The sequence below is a fragment of the Furipterus horrens genome, unplaced genomic scaffold, assembly GCF_987537825.1.
Source record: "Furipterus horrens unplaced genomic scaffold, mFurHor1.1.pri manual_scaffold_10, whole genome shotgun sequence".
Taxonomy (NCBI): Eukaryota; Metazoa; Chordata; class Mammalia; order Chiroptera; family Furipteridae; genus Furipterus; species Furipterus horrens.
Window position 1 is genome coordinate 68,467,546 of NW_028327180.1, and position 13,735 is coordinate 68,481,280.

Sequence of the window (13,735 nt, forward strand, 5' to 3'; positions counted from 1 at the left end):
TTCCTGTGCTCACCCCCCTTTGCATGCTGATCTCTGTTGCCTTGCTGTGGTAATTAAGCTCTCCCAAGGCTGCTGCCCCAGTTTCTAGTCTGTGGGTGTGGGGAGCTGCCCTTCCAGTGCCAGCCCCCCAGCATGCTCCCTTGTTAAATTATGCATATGCTAATGAAGTGTGAAAATCAGCCAAATAACAACTCTTTCTAATCACTTAAGGTCCCGAGAGCAAAGGGGCTTTTTATTTTTTTTCTGTTCTCTTGATTTGGGGGTGATTGTTATGATTTGCAAGCCAATCAGAAGCACAACTCTCTGGGTGTTTCTCCTCTCCCAGTTCCCTTCCCCAGAAATGAGAGTAATTGGCATTTTAGCTCCAGTGAGAAGTCTTCTGGAAAACCAATGACCCACTGTGCCCTTTTCATTTGCATCTGGGTCTGGATAATCCCTAGTTTTACATTCAGACACAGAGCAGTCCCAAAGGACAATTAACCAGACTACATTATTTTCTGCCCCCTAGAGGGCCAATGTTTGCGAACAGCCCCCTAGAGATGGTGCAGGCAAGGCCCTTGTGTTGTGATTACATTTTATCTTGGCGGTTCACTCATCCTGAGTCTTTGCAAGTCCACCCATTCACCTTTCAGACCTAGTAATGTTCTCTGTCTCCCTGATCTGGTCCAGGCCTGCCTCTCTGACCCTCTCCTACACCCTCCTCCCCATCACTTGTCTTATACCATCTTGGGCCATTTGCATGTTGGGAAAGCTTTATCCACAGATCTTCATATAGAGGTGGCCTCTTTCCCACCCCTTCGGGTCTCAGCTCACTGTCAGTCCTCAGAGAGGCCAACCCTCACTACCTGGTTAATGTTGAATCCCATCTGCCCTCGTGATATATCACCCCCTCTTTATTCCCTTCAAAGCTGCCATCACTGATCCCACCTCATTCCCTAAGTTTATTCCCTCTCTCTCCTCGATGGCAGGGACCTTGGCTGCCTTCTTTGCCACCACATCACCAGGGCCCAGCGCATGCCTGGCACACAGTACCTGCGACACATGTCATTGCATAAATCAGTGGTGTTTTGCAAGTCCCTTAGACCAGTTTCCCTGTTGTAGCATAAGATTTTGTTTCTGTGGCTGTTTTATTGTCTGCCCCTCCAAGGAAGGCATTTGTTGCATTCACATTTGCTTTACATGTTGAACACACAAGCTACCTATGCTGTTAATACCGACTGTGTAGCCGGATTCCCAGATCATTAATGAGAGTGAACATTTTACTGAAAGTTTTATGGAGGGACTGGAGGTAGGCCACACACTCATGGTCTTTTTCTCCAGTGACTTGCCTGCTTGTCCCCTCACCCCCACCCAAGTTTCAGGTATTCCCTCCCTCCTTTCCATCCACACACCCACTTAGAACTCCTCTTTCCCCCTCCTTTATTCAGAGAAAATCAGCTGTTGCCCTCAGATTCCACCCTCCAGAGCCAAACAAAAGTTCCATAGTATCTGAAACAGCAGCTACCTTTTGTTCCTCAGGCTTGCTCCTTAGGGACCCCAGTTCATTCCAACATATTTGAATGAATAAATCACAACATAGATATTATCTTCATCCCAACTGATCTGAGCCCTTCTTTTACTTTATTCATGCATTCAACAAGTACTTATTAATGTTTGTGCCAGGTGCCGGGGATACAACAGTGAGCAAGGCTGTTTGGCTGATGCTGAGGTCCTGGGAAGAACTCAGGGGGGTGAATGAATGGAGAGGTCTGTGTGAGTCTAAGCCCCCGAAGCAGAGGTGTGCTTCTGTTGTTGCAGGGGGTCTAATGGGAACCCAAAGACTGTACTGAAAGGCTACCCCCTCCCCCTCAGATTTTGAAGTGCTTTTCCAAATTACCTAATGCTAATATTGTAGGTTTATCTGCCAAACTCAACCTCCCTACTTTGGAAAGCAATTACTTTTTTTATTCTTCTTTTTAACCAGCGTAAGCTAAAGAGAAAAATATGGATGGTGTGTGTGGCCTTTTATCATCGTTTGTAAAATTTGGGCAGAGAACGTTGAAGCTGAACTATATTTTTCTGAGCTTCGGAGGGATTTTTTCCCTTTCTCCTCCAAGGTACTATAGCTAGATTCAGTGGAAGCCAGTTTGTAGCTGAACCACGTAGAAAGCCAGAGGCAACTCCAAACGTGCTAACACAACAGCCTGGAGGGGAGGAAGGGACAGATTCCCATCACCAGCTGGAAAGTCAAGCTTCTCTCACGCCTGCTCAGTTTTAATTTTGCCTCCTAGGGATGAGATGGGAAAAGAGTTTGCTACGCAGCTCCTTACCACAGTGGATGAAGAGTAGGAAGAAATTTAATGACTGGCTCAGAGATGTTTTGCATTACTGAAGCGGGATGTTATCACATCTGGCAAGGTTTGGCCCCTAAACTGACCTCTGCCTCAAGATGACTTGTTTGGCAAGTCAAGAGTTGGCCCAATGTTTAAAGGTTTTTTTAATGAGTTGCCAACATTTAAAAATTAGATGATTTTTTAAAATATCCATATTTCCATCTTCTTTGAAAAATCTGTTCCTCTGGCCTCAGTGAGCACCTAAGTCCTTAAGGTCACCGCAAGCTGGTGTGGGGCAGCGGAGACCCTCAGTCAATGACATCAGAGAATTCCAGAGCCCCCACAGTCCCCACCCAGCCCTCTCCCCTCATGGAAGTGACCCACCTGCCACCTGAGTTAGCAACCCCCAGCATAGACCTTGCGAAGGAAAATAACTGAGTGGTTCTAAGTCCTGCTGTTGTTTGTCTGATTTTTGTTTCCTGTTTGCAGTTGTAGGTTGAGTTTGGGCAGAGAAACCTACAATCTGAGCACTAGGTAATTCGGGGAACATTCAGTCTTCCTGAGGAACACTGCTTTGAATGATCTTTCCACCAGATACTGGTGTGGATGTGATTCTTACTTAATTAAAACAGGTCTGGAAGAATTTTCATTCACAACAGTCTTTCAGGGTGATATGGAAACATCCTTGACAAATAAAGTAATGACTATATTTCTTATACAGATATATCAAACTTCATTCTATTAGGGGACTGAGACTGTATTCTTCTCACATTTTTAGTTACTGAGATTTCATGTGGAATTCCAGATACATGGATGGGTGGATGGATGGATGGATGGACGGATGGATCAATCTCCAGTGAAAAAACCTTCTCTGCACATAGTTCCATAATACAGACAAAACTAGGAGTTGGATCTTATTTCCATTTAAAGAAGGAAAGGCTGATACATTGTTAACCAGCCTGTTGTTCTCCTGATATCTTGAGGCGTTCCAATCAACCCTTATCATGGCAGAATGTCTTCTTTCTTTGTGGACCAAATTCTATACAGCCAGAAATTGCCTGCTAAACACACACACAAACAGGCACACACAAAAAGGTGCACACACACATATCTATCTTATTTCTGCCTGATATTCTCTTGATGTGATAAGTTACTAATATAGTTCAGTAACACAGAAACACGGCTTCTTGCCTCTCCTATCACACAACCAGATAATGAAAAAATTTCTGCAAAGTGCTGACATGGAATTAATGTTTAGTGATTAAAGTCCTTGGTTCTGAAGCGTGGTTTTCTGTTCCTGGAAAACCAACCTACCTCTTTTTTTGGACTTGCATATGTGTTGTCTGCAGTCCTATCCTTTCTTTTCTTGTCTTTTCTTTTTTTTTTTTTTTTTTTCTTTAAGAATATGGAACGCTTCATGAATCTGCATGTCATACTTGCACCAGGGGCCATGCTAATCTTCTCTGTATCATTTCAGTCTTAGTACGTGTGCTGCCAAAGTGAGCGCTGCAGTCCTGTCTTCTGAGTGGCAAAGAAAGGCAGCCACCTACCAGAAGTTTCTTTTGAGTAAGGGTGTCTTTTTAAACCATTACAACTTCTGACATTGTTTTAAAGATAGCATGATATTTAACTAATTATAAAAATTATATGGACTGTGGAAAATAGGAAAAAGGCAGAAAAGCATACATGGAAACAATTTTTAATTACTTATGCTATTTAAGCAATAACTAAAGAGAAAATGATAGGTCAGAAATGAGGGATCCTTTAGACACCCTAAGATACATCTGAGAAACATCTTAAGGGAAATTTTTGTGTCTTTATTCTATGCATATATCTTTTTAGCTAAATTGGGGCTTATGCTACCCTATAGTACGCCTTCTGCAGAGCCTATAACATTTACAGTGGTAGCATCTGAAACTCTCCATTTCTGTCCAGCTGATTATGCAGTGCAACCTGAGCCATAAATTAAAGCTGCGGATGAGGCCGTGGCTGCGTGTGCATCTGTAATAGGAATGGATTACAGATACGTCATTCAATACTCTTCTATCAAATGACTTTCAGTGGCTGTATAATAACTTACCATATAAACGCACCTTAATTAATTTACCCTAGCTTCCATGCTTAGACACTTAGTTGTTCCCACTTTTTCGCTATCTTTTTTTAAGGTTTTACTTATTAATTTTTAGAGAGAGGCAAAGGGAGAAAGAGAGTGAGAGAAACATTGATGTGTGAGAGAAACATCAGTCAGTTGCCTATTGCACGCCCCTGACTGGGGACCTGGCCTGCAACCCAGACACGTGCCCTGACCAAGAATCAAACCAGTGACCTTTCAGTTCACAGGCTAGTGCTCAATCCACTGAGCCACACCAGCCAGGGCACTGTTTCAATATCTTAATTATGCTCTACATAATTTTGAGTATAGGAAGGAAATTTCCTAAAAGTCAAATTTGAGTCAGAATTTGTGGTGGCTATTTTAAGGAATTTTTTTGAGATTAATACATTTTTCTATGACACTGTTATATCCATATTTCTATCCACACACATCTTTTCTGCCTCTTTTTCTTTCTGCCTCTTTTCCTCTCCTTACCTCTCTCCCCCTCCCTAGCATTTATGCTAGCTAGTATTCTCCCTCCCTACTTCCCCCACTCCTGTCTGTTTCTCTCTTTCACACACACACACACACACACACACACACACGCAGCCATGTCAATTAAGTCAGGCATTTGACAAAATGTAGTGATACTGTCAAAGGGAGTTTTGAAATCAAAGTGGTCAGCATACATGATGCACAGGTTGGAAAACTATAAAGCAACTCACCAATTGGAAAAATAAAATATGCAAGAAAGAAAACAGCTATTGATTAAGCAACCTGTATACTTTGTCTAAATTTTTTGTCTTGTTTTTCAATTTAGATTTCTATGTTCTATTTTCAGAAGGAAAAAGTGCCTTGCCTAGGTATTATAAGGGACCAGATAAGATTTGAACTGTTTGCTTGAGCATCAATTTCCCAAATATCCAGATGTTTGTGTTCATGGAGACTAACCATCCAGGTGATTGCATGACTGCACATATTTGGATAGCTGGCATCAGACAAGTAACTGTAGTACCTAAATTTTCTTCTTTCAGCTTGTAACTCAGTAGACACAGTTTCACATCTGTTTACAATGAGTCAAGAATTGAGAGAGAGGTAGAGTACTGTAGTGGCCAAGAGCAAAGTTTTAGACCTGGGTTGACACAGTGACACTGACATTACTAGCTGTGTGACTTGGACCCTGGCTCACTTAGTGGGTCTGTTCTAGTTTCCTCACTTATAACATGGGGATAATAACATGTATATCATATAGTGGTGTTCTGTGTGTGAGTGAGGTAGTTATACATGAGGAGGTTAGCACAGTCCAGAGCAAATAATAAAATAGTAAGTGTCTGTCAATAGTGTTAACTGCTCTCATTATCATCTGGGATGTGGATGAGAATTGGAAGGAAGGTGGTTTGCTTTGGCACTGAACACTAGATCCTCATGAAACCATAGATGTTCCTATTCTTCCATGCAATTCAACCAGCATATATGATGCCCTAACCATTTTAAATGAGACGAGAAACTCATGACTGAATGAGAGAGTGAGTAAATGAGTGAGTGAATGAATGAAATGGATACCAACAATGCATTCCTGTGTTCTTGATGGTATTTAAGGTAGACTCATAAGAACAGGTAGAGAGAAAGTTTTAATGGACCATTAGCTTGGAAATAATACATAACAAAAGAGAAGCCAACAGAAAAGGGGTTTTTTTTGTATTCCATATAATGGTTCAATCTAATTGCTTTTAGAAACACAAAATTGCAAAGAATGATGTAACTGGGGGGAAATTTTTCTCTCCTGTGGTAAAACACTTGTTCCTTTAATATGGAACTACAATTTATTTTGGACTAATTATGTGCCGAACACGTTGTAGAGCTTTGGAGGAAACAAAAACCTTTTACCCCCCCAAATCTTAATTTTCTCTGGGATCCATGCCCTAGCACAAAATCCAAGTAACAGTACATGTTTAATAATTATCTGTTGAATGAATGAATCAATGGGCTATTTTATATTTTGAATTATTGAAAACATGGATGATATTTATATAGTCAAAAAATAACAGTGAAATCAATTTAAAAGACAGTCTCTACCTTCCTACAATTGAGAACCAGTGATTAATTCTCTTTTTATTTTATGCATTCAACAGACATGCGAGAATTCCCATTGGTGCCAAGCATAGAGACAAGTTGGGGTGTTGGGAGAAATGAGTAATCTGGTCTGGCTGTGGCGTAGGGTGGGGAGAGCAATGTGCCAAAGGGAAAGGCAGAAAATGCCGTTCTCAGGTTTTTTGAGTGTGGGTTTTATCCTGTAAAGTTCTTTAAAGTCTGAAGCAGCGCATCCTGCAGCGTCCTTCATAGCCCCTGTACCATAGGGCCTCGCAGCGGGCAGTCAGCAAACACTGGTTCTCAATCGTAGGGAAGTAGAGACTATCGTTTTTAATCTATTTCACCGTTATTTTTCTGACTACATAAATGTCCATGTTTTCAGTAATTCAAAATATGAAATAGCTCATTGATTCATTCATCCAGCAGGTATTCATTAGACGTGAACGGTTCCTCGGATTTTGTATTAGGCACAGGTCCCAGAGAAAATTAAGATTGGGGGGGGGGGGCGAAAGATTTTCGTTTGTTTCCTCCAAAGCTCTACAAAGTGCTTGGCCCATAATAGGTCCACAATACATAGTAGTTCCATATTAAAGGAACAAGTGTTTTTACTGTAGGAGAGACCCCCCCCCCAGTTACATCATTCTTTGCAATTTTGTGTTTCTAAAAACAATTAGATTGAGCTGTTCTGCGCTATACAAAAAAGCTACCTACCTCAGTGTCCAGACTCTCAGATTCTAACAGAAACCAAAATGTGTTCCCTGCATCTCAGAAGCAGACTTCACCTCTATCCTCAGCTTTGTCTGTCATGTGTATTACTCACTCAGGAAATTATACTGTCTATTCCAGGCATGGGACTGAACAGAGGGACAGGGGCCGACACCCCCTGCCTAATGCGGAGCCTGTAACATTCCCAGCAGTAGCATCTGAAAATCTTCATTTCATCTAGCTAATTATGCAGTGCAACCTGAGCCATAAACTGAACCTGGGGATGAGGCTCCGACCAAGCGCGCATCTTTAACGTTTATGAGCTCTAAGGTCATTGAAGAAAACAGCAAGGAACATAGTCATAATAGACTGTTGGCCTTTAAGGAAATTATTAATTAAATTTTATCTTCTCCCCGGCATGCTTCGGTGCCACCACTATGAGTCTTTAGACCTGGGGAAGCTGCATTTTGGTAATAACTGGCCTTATCATCAGACTAGCAGTCATTTAATACGCTCCTTTGTCTGACACCACTCATGAACCGCAGAGTGGGACGTTGAGGTTTCTGCAAATGCCAGTGGCATGCCTCACTGTTATCAGGCCCCGGGTTCAGATCTCATGATAGGAAATCCAAGAGTCAAGGGCAAGCAGAGTAATCCACTTTCTGGAAATGAGAGGTGGGCACAGTCCCATTTCCTGCCCTTTCGGTTGCCAGCCTTATCCCCAAAGAGCTAAACTCTCAAAAGACCAAAGGAAAGGAGATTCGGGTGGCCCTATGTTTCCACCTTCTAGAGGGACTGCTATTTTTGAGCCTCTGGCTTCAGGTGCAGACTTGACTAGGAAACTCAGAGCTGAAATGTCATTTCCAGCTACTTTCTTTGCAAGATTTCCCAGATGGATTGGCTCAGCGCATGAAGCAAACGGCAGTTTTGTTGCTGGGAACGGCTTGCTGTATCAGCCAGCTGTGTTCACCCTGCCCCACACTGGGTCCTCCACACTAAGTGTTTTCTGATCGGCTGGCTGCCATTCTGAGGACCCACTCAGCAGATTGGAGTCCAGCTCCGTTCTTCCATAGATGGGTGGCCCTGCCATACTAATGAAGATTTAAGCATCTTCATTGCAGGCAAGACAGCAGGTAGAGGATGGAAGGCACAGATGTGTCTGATGAGATTCCGAGTTTTCCAAATCATTGCTTGAACCTGCCTTCTGTGGCCTGACTCTGTATTGTGATGACTGGGCTATTTGCCCCTGTTATCTGAGTCCCAGTCACAGTCCCATCACCTGGCTTCACAGCCCTCTTTGTTAGAGAACGCCCGTGATAAAGTTGTGCGGAAGGGAAAATTCAGCTGGAGAGATCTCGACTGAATACCTGAAAAGGTGCTGCTGTGTGCCATCAGTAAGACCAAGAATGAGTAAGACACAGCCCCAGGAGGAAGCAAATCAAGAAGTGACAACATTGACAATAGCCATGACAATTTTTACTCAAATTGCCTCCGAGTCGGCTGCATAGTCGAGGTTGGCAGCACGTGTGGAAATTATACTCGCATCTTTATTATGGCCTTCCTAGTCATGTCCTGTCCCTGGATATGCTCATTTAAACATGCAAGCTCAGGCAGTTCGGGTTAGAAGAACTTTATTTTCAACATTGCGCTTTTATAGAGGGACTTGGGCTGCTCTGAATTTAAAAACTATTTTAAGGTGATCTGCTTTATAAAACCTGATAAGCTCTATGGACATGTCGGGCAGGAGATGGATACAAAGAATATTTTCAGTGGGGATGTCATCAGACAGGGATAATAAAGTGTTGTTAAAATGCTAGAACCCAAAGGTTTGCCATCACCCAAGGAAGAAAAGAAACGGCTTAACCCTGGGAATGTGTCTGGGTGTTGCAGTTCTCACGGAAGCTTAGACTCTTAAAAGTGAAAGGCAGTTTGGACTCTTATCTTGTCCAACATCCTTACATTAGTATAAATTTCTTAGGTTCCCTGCTGAGTGAGCATCCAATTTTTCATGAATATCCGCAGTGCTGAAAAGTTCAATCCCTCATAGCAGTCGGTGCATATATATTTTAATACTTATATGCTTTTATTAATATATTAGGCAGAACTGGTGAAGGCAGTTTAATCAATTAAGTTTTACGTGTTCTAGCTGTGGTAGCCAAAAATATATCTAAATTTCAACATGTAAAGGGCACTTTTTCTTTTTGAAATTATGCACAGAAAAATTTTGAGTGGTTTTATGTATGTAATAGCATGGTACAATTACTAATTTCAACAATGATACTTGTAAATTTTATTTATCCTTATTTTGATAAAATATGTGTAACATAAAATTAGCCATATTTACCACTATTTCCAAAAATGTTTATTGCCCCAAACAGAACCTCTGTACCAATTAATTAATAATTCTTCTTATTCCCCCACCCCCAGTCCCTGGTAGCCTCTAATCTATATTCTGTTTCTATGAATTTGGCAATTCTAGATATTTCTTATAAGTGGAATCATATAGTAATTGCCCTTTTGTGTCTGATTTCATTCACTTAGTGTAATGTTTTCCTCTATGTTGAGATTGTATAAGCTATAAAATTCTTTTTTATAGCTGAATAATATTCCATTGTACTAGTCTTCCACCTTCTTGGACAAGTTTATCTCTAAGTACTTTATTATTCTTATACTATTGTAAAAGGAGTTGTTTTTTTGAATTCCCTTTTTGGATTTTCACTGCTAGTGTATAGAAAGACAACTGATTGAATTTTTGTGTGCGTGTTGATTTTGTGTCTTATAACTTTGCTGAATTCATTTAGTGGCTATAACATGTTCTTTGTTGATTCATTAGCTATTTTAAGTATAAGATCACATCATCTTTAGATATATTTTTGCTTCTTTTCCACTTTGAATGCCTTTTATTTCTTTTTCTTGCCTAATTGTACTGGCTAGAACTTTCCATACTATGTCAAATGGAAATGATAAAACAGACATCTTTGTCTTATTCCTGATCTTAGGGGGAAAGCTTTCAGTCTTTCACCGCTCAGTATGATCTTATGTATGTGTTTTTAACATATGGCCTTTATCATGTTGAAGTTTTTGTATCTTCTATTCCTAATATATTACATTTTTTTCATTATGAAAGGGCCTTAGATTTTGTCAAATGCTTTTTCTGTATCAACTGAAATGATCATGTGCTTTTTTCCTTCATTCTATTGATGGAATATAGTATATTGATTGATTTTCAGATACTGAATCACCCTTGAAATTGGAGAATAAATCCCACTTGGTCAGGGTATATAATCAAAGATTTAGTTTCTTAATAATTGTTGAGGATTTTGCATCAGTATTCATAAGGAATACTGAGCTGTAATTTCTTACAATGTCTGGCTTCAGTATCACAGTAATGGTACTCACAGATTGAGTAAGGAAGTGTTCCCACCTCTTTGGGTGTCTGGAAGAGTTTGAGAAGAATTGATATTCTTCTTTAAAAGATTGGTAGAATTCACCAGTGATTACATCTGGTCCTGGGATTTTCTTTCAGAGGTTACTGATTCAATCTCCTTATTTGTTATAGATTTATTCAGATCTTCTATTTCTTCTTGAGTCAGTTTTGATAATTTGTGTGTTTCTAGGAGTTTCTCCAGTTCAACTATGTTATGCAGTTTGTTCATAGAATTCTCTTATAATCCTTTTTATTCTATTAAAGTTGGAGTGGTGTCTGTGCATTCATTTTTTTAAAAATATCTGCTCACATTAGGGAGTTTTTCCTTGACTTTTACAAAATTTTGGACCCAAGAAGCTTTCTGCTATTTGATCTTGGATCTCAGATTGTATTTTTAAATTCAGCTTAAAATAAAAATGTATTGCTGATGGTGATAATAATAACAGTAACAATAGCTACCATTTAGTAAATGCCTTCTACGTGGCAGACACTGTGTGTGAAACTGTTTACAAGTATCATCTCAATTAACTCTTATAACAACTCCATGGGATGCCTATTACCATCCTATTCTACTAGTTTTCAGGAAAACTGAAGCACAAAGTAGTTAAGACACTCATCGAGGCCGAGTATCCGAAGAGCTGAGATAATCAAGAAGATTAGGTTTAGTCTAGTGTTTATGTGTCTATAGAATTCACCAAGTCTATAAAATGTGAGCTTCCTTTTATATTTTTTTCTGTAAGTACTAAGATATTTTATTTCCATTTATGGCTGACTTTGCCCCTTACCACAGGCTACTACAGGATCATCTTGGGGTGGGGTAGGGGAATGTGGAAGGACGAGATATTTGGAGGAAGAGATGGTCTTTGTAGGTAGGCTGTACTAGGTGCTAGAGAAACAGGTTATTTGACTGATTCACATTTAAAAAAAAAACATTATATATATATGAGCCCTGACTGCTGTGGATCAGTGGACTGGGCACCAGCCTGCAACCAGAGGGTCTCTGGTTCAATTCCTGGGCTGCTGGCCAGGTCCTCAGTTGGGAGTACATGAGAGGCAACCACATATTGATGTTTCCCTCTCTCCCTCCCTTCCTCTTTCTCCCTCTCTTCACCTCTCTCTGAAAATAAATAAATAAAATCTTTAAAAAATAAATAAAAATTTAAAAAATTTTAAAATATCACAGCTATTAAAATTGGTCTCTATGGTTAACTATTTCAGGGAAACCTGGATCAATGGAAAAACAACTTTTCCTAAAATACATGTTTAGTTGCTTCATTTAATATACAAGTTCTGTCCAGAAGGTATCCAGCTATGCAATATGATAAATAGAGACATATATTAAAGAAGATATAAGATACAAGAAACATTGCATAGGACAATGAGGCCTCAGTCCCCTTCAAAGTAGGCACCTTGGGACGTCATACACTTCTCCCAATTACTGTCAGCTGCCCCATCGTATTTTCTTGAATCTCATCAACAGTCTGAAATCTCTTCCCTTTCAAAGGTGATTTTAGTTTTGGGAAAAGCCAGAAGTCTCAGTATGCCAAATCTAGGCTGTAGGGGGGCTAAGTCACCTGGGTGATTTGATGTTTCACAAAAAAACTGCACGAGATGTGATGCATGTGCAGGTGTGTTGTCATGATGAAGCTGCCAATCACCTGTTGCCCATAGCTGCGGCCTTCTGAGTCATCTGAATAGTTTTTGTGGAGGAATCTTCAAGCTTAATGCAATGTTTGGTGCAGATTTGTTGCTCTACTCACTCAGTCATTGTGAATGCGATGGCCACACAGTGCACATGCTCACTCAACAGCATCTACCGCCCCCACTGACTAGTACCATGAAGTCATCATTGTTCATGCGTATACATTCCAGTTCACTCTCCTTGGCTTCCGGTTACATTGATGTCACACAAACCATTCTTGTTATATTAACAACAGTTGGACTTTTTCCGGACAGACCTCATATACAGTGTAAAACAAAACTTAGACTGCCCAAATGTAGTAACAAACTGAAAGGAAGTTTAAAAAAAAATAAAAAAGGAATGAACCTTGATTACTTCTGGCTTCTGTGTGCCATTCAATCCACTCATTCTGTATATTTTCAGACAGTTATTTTTGGTGGCTGTGCTAATGGGAGAGCATGACCAGGTTTCCCTTGTCAACCACACACTAGGCAAGGAGCTGTAGAGGTGTGAGACCATTTCTGTGGCTTTCATTCAAATCCAGATCATGTAAAACTGCAGTCTGAGAAAGGAGCCTAATGCCTGGCTCTGCTTTGCACAAACCTTTTGAAAACATGAAATGAGAAGTTAAAGGAGGAAAGACACCACCTCCTCAGAATTATATCAGACATATTATCATGGAAGGTGCAAAAGGAGTTCCTGGAACGCAAACAATAGGGTGCCTGATGGTCATTTCCCATAATCCACCGTGTTTTCAAGTCTCTCTCCATCAGTTGGATAATACTGTTTAATCCCTTATGCTGATTTAAAATTCCATCAGAGAGAAGTAATGTGTCTGTTCTGGAGGTTTACTATGGTAAATGCATTACTGGATTAACTTTATCTTCACTATTACAGGGGTCTTTTAGGTGCTAACACAATTTTAAAATAGAATAAGACAAAAATCTATGTGAAGATGTGTTTTTGACATCATAACTCTTCTGTGATGTTTACTGCATGCTCATTGACATCTGAAAAGCTAAAATCTTGTTCTTTACAAGCAAAAGAGCCTTAGCAGTAAAAGAACTAGATCATCAAAATCTTTAAATGACTAGGGATCAGTCTAGTGTTATGCCCAAATGAGGTTTTGGTCCTTATTCTTTCATGTATTTTAATTTTCTAATAATGAGCAAAGTTGGTTGTTCTTAAACTGTTGTTGCCACAGAGCTTTTGATCCAAAGAAATCTCACTTGTGAGTACAAATAAAGTAGATGGAGCCACTGGTTGAGGAAGTGGGAGGAAGGCCTTATTCTACTCTGGCAGAGGTTCTTAAGGGGTTTAAGGCCAGGCCTCCACTAGAGCAGTTTTCTCTTTCCATTAATGGGATGCATTTCACTAAAGAGAATCCAATGCGCAAATCCATTCCCATAAAAAGAATTCTGACAACA

At 40.2% G+C, this 13,735-nt stretch overlaps 1 protein-coding gene and 1 non-coding gene across 5 annotated transcripts in view; one reads left to right on the plus strand and one right to left on the minus strand.

The window, feature by feature from the left end:
• PPP2R2B (protein phosphatase 2 regulatory subunit Bbeta) overlaps positions 1 to 13,735 on the plus strand; it is a 431,926-nt gene that overhangs the window by 252,168 nt on the left and 166,023 nt on the right. The window lies entirely within an intron of this gene.
• Positions 3,712 to 3,819, minus strand: LOC150000581 (U6 spliceosomal RNA). The gene has a single exon (XR_016513903.1). It is a non-coding gene; the product is annotated as a U6 spliceosomal RNA (small nuclear RNA).